Below are 10000 nucleotides of genomic sequence, written 5' to 3'. Positions count from 1 at the left end.
AGGGAGGCCTCTCGGTCGGATTGAAGAGTGCGCGGCGCGGCCCGCGGAGGTCATCTTGAGCACCGGAGGAGAGGGCCGGCGACGTGGCGAAGCGTGGCCGGCGGAGAGGCGTCTTGGTCGGATGAATGGAGCGTGGGGCGCGGCCCGCGGAGGTCATCTTGAGCACCATAGGAGGGGGCCGGCGACGAGGCGAAGCGTGGCCGGCGGAGGGGCCCCTCGGCCGGATTGGGAGAATGAGAAAATTCCCCATATTTTTTCCTCCGCGGCGGAGGTACCAGGGGTCGGCCCGCCCGGAAGGAGAGGGCCGGCGAGGAGGCCGAGTGCGGCCGGGAAAGAGGCCTCTCGGTCGGATTGAAAACTTGGAGTTTGCAGCGCCGGAAGGGGCCGGCGAGGAGGCCGAGTGCGGCCGGGAGGGAGGCCTCTCGGTCGGATTGAAAACTTGGAGTTTGCAGCGCCGGAAGGGGCCGGCGAGGAGGCCGAGTGCGGCCGGGAAAGAGGCCACTCGGTCGGATTGAAAACTTGGAGTTTGCAAGCCGGAAGGGGCCGGCGAGGAGGCCGAGTGCGGCCGGGAAAGAGGCCACTCGGTCGGATTGGGAGTTTGAAAAAATTCCCCCATTCATTTTCAATGGCGGAGGTACCAGGGGCAAGGCTGGGGGTACCAGGGGCGAAGCTGGCTGGGGGTACCAGGGGTAAGGCTGAGGGTACCAGGGGTGCCGCTGGGGGTACCAGGGGTAAGGCTGAGGGTACCAGGGGTGCCGCTGAGGGTACCAGGGGTGCCGCTGGGGGTACCAGGGGTGCCGCTGAGGGTACCAGGGGTGCCGCTGAGGGTACCAGGGGTAGGGCTGGAGGTACCAGGGGTGCCGCTGGGGGTACCAGGGGTAAGGCTGAGGGTACCAGGGGTGCCGCTGGGGGTACCAGGGGTAAGGCTGAGGGTACCAGGGGTGCCGCTGGGGGTACCAGGGGTGCCGCTGAGGGTACCAGGGGTAGGGCTGGAGGTACCAGGGGTGCCGCTGAGGGTACCAGGGGTAAAGAGCGGGCCGGCCCGGCGGGCGAGTGTGGCCGGGAAAGAGGCCTCTCGGTCGGATTGGGAGTTTGAAAAAAATCCCCCATTCATTTCCAATGGCGGAGGTACCAGGGGCAAGGCTGGGGGTACCAGGGGTAAAGAGCGGGCCGGCCCGGCGGGCGAGTGTGGCCGGAAAAGGGGCCTCTTGGTCGGATTGGGAGTTTGAAAAAATTCCCCCATTCATTTTCAATGGCGGGGGTACCAGGGGTAGAGCTGGGGGTACCAGGGGTAAAGAGCGGGCCGGCCCGGCGTGCGAGTTTGGCCGGAAAAGGGGCCTCTTGGTCGTATTGGGAGTTTGAAAAAATTCCCCCATTCATTTTCAATGGCGGAGGTACCAGGGGCAAGGCTGGGGGTACCAGGGGCGAAGCTGGCTGGGGGTACCAGGGGTAAGGCTGAGGGTACCAGGGGTGCAGCTGAGGGTACCAGGGGTAAGGTTGAGGGTACCAGGGGTGTTGCTGGGGGTACCAGGGGTCACCATTCATTTTCAATGGGGGAGGTACCAGGGGCAAGGCTGGGGGTACCAGGGGTGTTGCTGGGGGTACCAGGGGTAAAGAGCGGGCCGGCCCGGCGGGCGAGTGTGGCCGGAAAAGGGGCCTCTTGCTCGGATTGGGAGTTTGAAAAAATTCCCCCATTCATTTTCAATGGCAGATGTACCAGGGGTCGGTGTCCGCCAGACGGCGGTGTGGTAGGCAAAAGGCGGGCCGGCTCGGCGAGCGTGCGTGCCCGGGAAAAAGGCCTCTTGGCCGGCGTGAGAGTTTAATAATAGCGGGCCGGCTCATCGAGCGTGCGTGCCCGGGAAAAGGGCCTCTTGGCCGGCGTGAGAGTTTAATAATAGCGGGCCGGCCCGGCGAGCGTGCGTGCCCGGGAAAAAGGCCTCTTGGCCGGCGTGAGAGTTTAATAATAGCGGGCCGGCCCGGCGAGCGTGCGTGCCCGGGAAAAAGGCCTCCTTGCAGGCGTGAGAGTTTAATAATAGCGGGCCGGCCCGGCGAGCGTGCGTGCCCGGGAAAAAGGCCTCCTTGCAGGCGTGAGAGTTTAATAATAGCGGGCCGGCTCGGCGAGCGTGCGTGCACGGGAAAAAGGCCTCTTGGCCGGCGTGAGAGTTTAATAATAGCGGGCCGGCCCGGCGAGCGTGCGTGCCCGGGAAAAAGGCCTCCTTGCAGGCGTGAGAGTTTAATAATAGCGGGCCGGCTCATCGAGCGTGCGTGCCCGGGAAAAGGGCCTCCTTGCAGGCGTGAGAGTTTAATAATAGCGGGCCGGCTCTGCGAGCGTGCGTGCCCGGGAAAAGGGCCTCTTGGCCGGCCTGAGCGTTTAATAATAGCGGGCCGGCTCATCGAGCGTGCGTGCCCGGGAAAAGGGCCTCTTGGCCGGCCTGAGCGTTTAATAATAGCGGGCCGGCCCCGCGAGCGTGCGTGCCCGGGAAAAAGGCCTCCTTGCAGGCGTGAGAGTTTAATAATAGCGGGCCGGCTCATCGAGCGTGCGTGCCCGGGAAAAGGGCCTCCTTGCAGGCGTGAGAGTTTAATAATAGCGGGCCGGCTCTGCGAGCGTGCGTGCCCGGGAAAAGGGCCTCTTGGCCGGCCTGAGCGTTTAATAATAGCGGGCCGGCTCATCGAGCGTGCGTGCCCGGGAAAAGGGCCTCTTGGCCGGCCTGAGCGTTTAATAATAGCGGGCCGGCCCCGCGAGCGTGCGTGCCCGGGAAAAAGGCCTCCTTGCAGGCGTGAGAGTTTAATAATAGCGGGCCGGCTCATCGAGCGTGCGTGCCCGGGAAAAGGGCCTCCTTGCAGGCGTGAGAGTTTAATAATAGCGGGCCGGCTCGGCGAGCGTGCGTGCCCGGGAAAAGGGCCTCTTGGCCGGCGTGAGAGTTTAATAATAGCGGGCCGGCCCCGCGAGCGTGCGTGCCCGGGAAAAAGGCCTCCTTGCAGGGGTGAGAGTTTAATAATAGCGGGCCGGCCCGGCGAGCGTGCGTGCCCGGGAAAAAGGCCTCCTTGCAGGCGTGAGCGTTTAATAATAGCGGACCGGCTCTGCGAGCGTGCGTGCCCGGGAAAAGGGCCTCTTGGCCGGCCTGAGCGTTTAATAATAGCGGGCCGGCCCGGCGAGCGTGCGTGCCCGGGAAAAAGGCCTCTTGGCCGGCTTGGGGGATTGAAAAAAAATCCCCCATTCATTTTCAACGGGAGGGGTCGGCGGTACCGCTTGGTGTCCGCCAGACGGCGGTGTGGTAGGCAAATGGCGGGCCTGCACGGCGAGCGTGCGTGCCCGGGAAAAAGGCCTCCTTGCAGGCGTGAGAGTTTAATAATAGCGGGCCGGCCCGGAGAGCGTGCGTGCCCGGGAAAAAGGCCTCTTGGCCGGCGTGAGAGTTTAATAATAGCGGGCCGGCCCGGCGAGCGTGCGTGCCCGGGAAAAAGGCCTCCTTGCAGGCGTGAGCGTTTAATAATAGCGGGCCGGCTCATCGAGCGTGCGTGCCCGGGAAAAGGGCCTCTTGGCCGGCGTGAGAGTTTAATAATAGCGGGCCGGCTCATCGAGCGTGCGTGCCCGGGAAAAAGGCCTCTTGGCCGGCTTGGGGGATTGAAAAAAAAAATCCCCCATTCATTTTCAACGGGAGGGGTCGGCGGTACCGCTTGGTGTCCGCCAGACGGCGGTGTGGTAGGCAAATGGCGGGCCTGCACGGCGAGCGTGCGTGCCCGGGAAAAAGGCCTCCTGGCCGGCGTGAGAGTTTAATAATAGCGGGCCGGCTCTGCGAGCGTGCGTGCCCGGGAAAAAGGCCTCCTTGCAGGCGTGAGAGTTTAATAATAGCGGGCCGGCTCGGCGAGCGTGCGTGCCCGGGAAAAAGGCCTCCTTGCAGGCGTAAGAGTTTAATAATAGCGGGCCGGCCCGGAGAGCGTGCGTGCCCGGGAAAAAGGCCTCTTGGCCGGCGTGAGAGTTTAATAATAGCGGGCCGGCTCATCGAGCGTGCGTGCCCGGGAAAAAGGCCTCTTGGCCGGCTTGGGGGATTGTAAAAAAAAATCCCCCATTCATTTTCAACGGGAGGGGTCGGCGGTACCGCGTGGTGTCCGCCAGACGGCGGTGTGGTAGGCAAATGGCGGGCCTGCACGGCGAGCGTGCGTGCCCGGGAAAAATGCCTCCTGGCCGGCGTGAGAGTTTAATAATAGCGGGCCGGCTCATCGAGCGTGCGTGCCCGGGAAAAAGGCCTCCTTGCAGGCGTGAGAGTTTAATAATAGCGGGCCGGCTCGGCGAGCGTGCGTGCCCGGGAAAAAGGCCTCCTTGCAGGCGTAAGAGTTTAATAATAGCGGGCCGGCTCATCGAGCGTGCGTGCCCGGGAAAAAGGCCTCTTGGCCGGCTTGGGGGATTGAAAAAAAATCCCCCATTCATTTTCAACGGGAGGGGTCGGCGGTACCGCTTGGTGTCCGCCAGACGGCGGTGTGGTAGGCAAATGGCGGGCCTGCACGGCGAGCGTGCGTGCCCGGGAAAAATGCCTCCTGGCCGGCGTGAGAGTTTAATAATAGCGGGCCGGCTCGGCGAGCGTGCGTGCCCGGGAAAAAGGCCTCTTGGCCGGCGTGAGAGTTTAATAATAGCGGGCCGGCTCGGCGAGCGTGCGTGCCCGGGAAAAGGGCCTCTTGGCCGGCGTGAGAGTTTAATAATAGCGGGCCGGCTCATCGAGCGTGCGTGCCCGGGAAAAGGGCCTCTTGGCCGGCGTGAGAGTTTAATAATAGCGGGCCGGCTCAGCGAGCGTGCGTGCCCGGGAAAAGGGCCTCTTGGCCGGCGTGAGAGTTTAATAATAGCGGGCCTGAGAGTTTAATAATAGCGGGCCGGCTCGGCGAGCGTGCGTGCCCGGGAAAAGGGCCTCTTGGCCGGCGTGAGAGTTTAATAATAGCGGGCCGGCTCATCGAGCGTGCGTGCCCGGGAAAAGGGCCTCTTGGCCGGCGTGAGAGTTTAATAATAGCGGGCCGGCCCGGCGAGCGTGCGTGCCCGGGAAAAAGGCCTCCTTGCAGGCGTGAGAGTTTAATAATAGCGGGCCGGCCCGGCGAGCGTGCGTGCCCGGGAAAAAGGCCTCCTTGCAGGCGTGAGAGTTTAATAATAGCGGGCCGGCTCCGCGAGCGTGCGTGGCCGGGAAAAAGGCCTCTTGGCCGGCGTGAGAGTTTAATAATAGCGGGCCGGCTCGGCGAGCGTGCGTGCCCGGGAAAAGGGCCTCTTGGCCGGCGTGAGAGTTTAATAATAGCGGGCCGGCTCATCGAGCGTGCGTGCCCGGGAAAAAGGCCTCTTGGCCGGCGTGAGAGTTTAATAATAGCGGGCCGGCCCGGCGAGCGTGCGTGCCCGGGAAAAAGGCCTCCTTGCAGGCGTGAGAGTTTAATAATAGCGGGCCGGCCCGGCGAGCGTGCGTGCCCGGGAAAAAGGCCTCCTTGCAGGCGTGAGAGTTTAATAATAGCGGGCCGGCCCGGCGAGCGTGCGTGCCCGGGAAAAAGGCCTCCTTGCAGGCGTGAGAGTTTAATAATAGCGGGCCGGCTCCGCGAGCGTGCGTGCCCGGGAAAAAGGCCTCCTTGCAGGCGTGAGAGTTCAATAATAGCGGGCCGGCCCGGCGAGCGTGCGTGCCCGGGAAAAAGGCCTCCTTGCAGGCGTGAGAGTTTAATAATAGCGGGCCGGCCCGGCGAGCGTGCGTGCCCGGGAAAAAGGCCTCTTGGCCGGCGTGAGAGTTTAATAATAGCGGGCCGGCCCCGCGAGCGTGCGTGCCCGGGAAAAAGGCCTCCTTGCAGGGGTGAGAGTTTAATAATAGCGGGCCGGCCCGGCGAGCGTGCGTGCCCGGGAAAAAGGCCTCTTGGCCGGCGTGGGAGATTGAAAAAATTCCCCCATTCATTTTCAATGGCGGGGGTACCAGGGGTAGAGCTGGGGGTACCAGGGGTAAAGAGCGGGCCGGCCCGGCGTGCGAGTTTGGCCGGAAAAGAGGCCTCTTGGTCGGATTGGGAGATTGAAAAAATTCCCCCATTCATTTTCAATGGCGGGGGTACCAGGGGTAGAGCTGGGGGTACCAGGGGTAAAGAGCGGGCCGGCCCGGCGTGCGAGTTTGGCCGGAAAAGAGGCCTCTTGGTCGGATTGGGAGATTGAAAAAATTCCCCCATTCATTTTCAATGGCGGGGGTACCAGGGGTAGAGCTGGGGGTACCAGGGGTAAAGAGCGGGCCGGCCCGGCGTGCGAGTGTGGCCGGGAAAGAGCCCTCCTGGCCGGCCTGGGAGATTGAAAAAAATTCCCCCATTCATTTTCAATGGCGGGGGTACCAGGGGTAAAGAGCGGGCCGGCCCAGCGTGCGAGTTTGGCCGGGAAAGGGGCCTCCTGGCCGGCCTGGGGGATTAAAAAAATTCCCCCATTCATTTTCAATGGCGGGGGTACCAGGGGTAGCAGTACCGATTTTGGTCGTTAGGGGCGCTGTAGTAGGTAAACCAGATATGCGGAGTTAGGGGGTCAAGAAGGCTAAAAGGCTTAGAAAGTGACCGTTCACCAAAATACTTTCCGAAACGTATATAGGGGGGCATGTGTCGGACGAGTCACCATGCTTTCTCGATGCTGGAGGTACCAGGGGCACAAAGTTGGCCGGGAAAGATGCCTCTTAGGCGGATTGAAAGCATGAGAAAATGCCCCCCATTCATTTTCAATGGCGGAGAGCGGGCCGGCCCCGCAGCCGAGTGTGGCCGGCGGAGAGGCGTCTCGGTCGGATGAATGAAGCGTGGAGCCGGCCTCTGACGGCGGAGCTCCGCACTTTCGAATATTTTCTATCTCCCCCTCCGGGCGGTCGACGGCAGTTGGGAAGGCCGCCCGAGAGGCGCCCGGGGCGGATACCTCGGGCGAAAAGCCGGCCTCTGACGGCGGAGCTCCGCACTTTCGAATATTTTCTATTTCCCCCTCCGGGCGGTCGACGGCAGTTGGGAAGGCCGCCCGAGAGGCGCCCGGGGCGGATACCTCGGGCGAAAAGCCGGCCTCTGACGGCGGAGCTCCGCACTTTCGAATATTTTCTATCTCCCCCTCCGGGCGGTCGACGGCAGTTGGGAAGGCCGCCCGAGAGGCGCCCGGGGCGGATACCTCGGGCGAAAAGCCGGCCTCTGACGGCGGAGCTCCGCACTTTCGAATATTTTCTATTTCCCCCTCCGGGCGGTCGACGGCAGTTGGGAAGGCCGCCCGAGAGGCGCCCGGGGCGGATACCTCGGGCGAAAAGCCGGCCTCTGACGGCGGAGCTCCGCACTTTCGAATATTTTCTATCTCCCCCTCCGGGCGGTCGACGGCAGTTGGGAAGGCCGCCCGAGAGGCGCCCGGGGCGGATACCTCGGGCGAAAAGCCGGCCTCTGACGGCGGAGCTCCGCACTTTCGAATATTTTCTATTTCCCCCTCCGGGCGGCCGACGGCAGTTGGGAAGGCCGCCCGAGAGGCGCCCGGGGCGGATACCTCGGGCGAAAAGCCGGCCTCTGACGGCGGAGCTCCGCACTTTCGAATATTTTCTATTTCCCCCTCCGGGCGGCCGACGGCAGTTGGGAAGGCCGCCCGAGAGGCGCCCGGGGCGGATACCTCGGGCGAAAAGCCGGCCTCTGACGGCGGAGCTCCGCACTTTCGAATATTTTCTATTTCCCCCTCCGGGCGGCCGACGGCAGTTGGGAAGGCCGCCCGAGAGGCGCCCGGGGCGGATACCTCGGGCGAAAAGCCGGCCTCTGACGGCGGAGCTCCGCACTTTCGAATATTTTCTATTTCCCCCTCCGGGCGGCCGACGGCAGTTGGGAAGGCCGCCCGAGAGGCGCCCGGGGCGGATACCTCGGGCGAAAACCCGGCCTCTGACGGCGGAGCTCCGCACTTTCGAATATTTTCTATTTCCCCCTCCGGGCGGCCGACGGCAGTTGGGAAGGCCGCCCGAGAGGCGCCCCGGGGCGGATACCTCGGGCGAAAAGCCGGCCTCTGACGGCGGAGCTCCGCACTTTCGAATATTTTCTATTTCCCCCTCCGGGCGGCCGACGGCAGTTGGGAAGGTCGCCCGAGAGGCGCCCCGGGGCGGATACCCCGGGCGAAAAGCCGGCCTCTGACGGCGGAGCTCCGCACTTTCGAATATTTTCTATTTCCCCCTCCGGGCGGCTGACGGCAGGTGGGAAGGCCGCCCATTCATTTTCAATGGCGGAGGTACCAGGGGTGCCGCTGAGGGTACCAGGGGTGCCGCTGAGGGTACCAGGGGTGCAGCTGAGGGTACCAGGGGTGCCGCTGAGGGTACCAGGGGTGCCGCTGAGGGTACCAGGGGTACGGCTGAGGGTACCAGGGGTGCCGCTGAGGGTACCAGGGGTGCCGCTGAGGGTACCAGGGGTGCCGCTGAGGGTACCAGGGGTGCCGCTGAGGGTACCAGGGGTTCGGCTGAGGGTACCAGGGGTACGGCTGAGGGTACCAGGGGTGCCGCTGAGGGTACCAGGGGTGCCGCTGAGGGTACCAGGGGTGCGGCTGAGGGTACCAGGGGTAAGGCTGAGGGTACCAGGGGTGCCGCTGAGGGTACCAGGGGTGCGGCTGAGGGTACCAGGGGTAAGGCTGAGGGTACCAGGGGTAAGGCTGAGGGTACCAGGGGTAAGGCTGAGGGTACCAGGGGTACGGCTGGAGGTACCAGGGGTAAGGCTGGAGGTACCAGGGGTAAGGCTGGAGGTACCAGGGGTAAGGCTGGAGGTACCAGGGGTTAGGCTGGAGGTACCAGGGGTAAGGCTGGGGGTACCAGGGGTAAGGCTGAGGGTACCAGGGGCGAAGCTGGCTGGGGGTACCAGGGGTTGGGCTGAGGGTACCAGGGGTTGGGCTGAGGGTACCAGGGGTAAGGCTGAGGGTACCAGGGGCGAAGCTGGCTGGGGGTACCAGGGGTGTTGCTGAGGGTACCAGGGGTGCCGCTGAGGGTACCAGGGGTTAGGCTGGGGGTACCAGGGGTTGAGCTGAGGGTACCAGGGGTAAGGCTGAGGGTACCAGGGGTGTTGCTGGGGGTACCAGGGGTCGCCATTCATTTTCAATGGGGGAGGTACCAGGGGTAGGGCTGGGGGTACCAGGGGTAAAGAGCGGACCGGCTCGCCGGCCGAGCGTGGCCGAAAAAGAGGCCTCCTGGCCGGATTGAGAAATTAAAAAAATTCCCCCATTCATTTTCAATGGCGGGGGTACCAGGGGTATGCAGTACCGATTTTGGTCGTTAGGGGCGCTGTAGTAGGTAAACCAGATATGGGGAGTTAGGGGGTCAAGAAGGCTAAAAGGCTTAGAAAGTGAGCGTTCACCAAAATACTTTCCGAAACGTATATAGGTGAGCATGTTTTGAATGGGTGACCTCCAGGGCGACACAGGGGAGGCCCCTAAGAGTATAATCAGACCATCGTGAGGGTGTTTCCAGCCACCCAAAAGCACTGGAACGGCCTCTGACGGCGGAGCTCCGCACTATCGAATATTTTCTATTTCCCCCTCCAGGCGGTCGACGGCAGTTGGGAAGGCCGCCCGAGAGGCGCCCGGGGCGGATACCCCGTGCGAAAACCCGGCCTCTGACGGCGGAGCTCCGCACTTTCGAATATTTTCTGTTTCCCCCTCCGGGCGGTCGACGGCAGTTGGGAAGGCCGCCCGAGAGGCGCCCGGGGCGGATACCCCGTGCGAAAACCCGGCCTCTGACGGCGGAGCTCCGCACTTTCGAATATTTTCTGTTTCCCCCTCCGGGCGGTCGACGGCAGTTGGGAAGGCCGCCCGAGAGGCGCCCGGGGCGGATACCCCGTGCGAAAACCCGGCCTCTGACGGCGGAGCTCCGCACTTTCGAACATTTTCTGTTTCCCCCTCCGGGCGGTCGACGGCAGTTGGGAAGGCCGCCCGAGAGGCGCCCGGGGCGGATACCCCGTGCGAAAACCCGGCCTCTGACGGCGGAGCTCCGCACTTTCGAACATTTTCTGTTTCCCCCTCCGGGCGGTCGACGGCAGTTGGGAA

The sequence above is a fragment of the Hippocampus guttulatus genome, unplaced genomic scaffold (genome assembly GCF_054856545.1).
Source record: "Hippocampus guttulatus isolate MCC_2025c unplaced genomic scaffold, RoL_Hgut_1.0 HiC_scaffold_34, whole genome shotgun sequence".
NCBI classification, from domain to species: domain Eukaryota; kingdom Metazoa; phylum Chordata; class Actinopteri; order Syngnathiformes; family Syngnathidae; genus Hippocampus; species Hippocampus guttulatus.
This window is presented reverse-complemented; position numbering follows the sequence as displayed.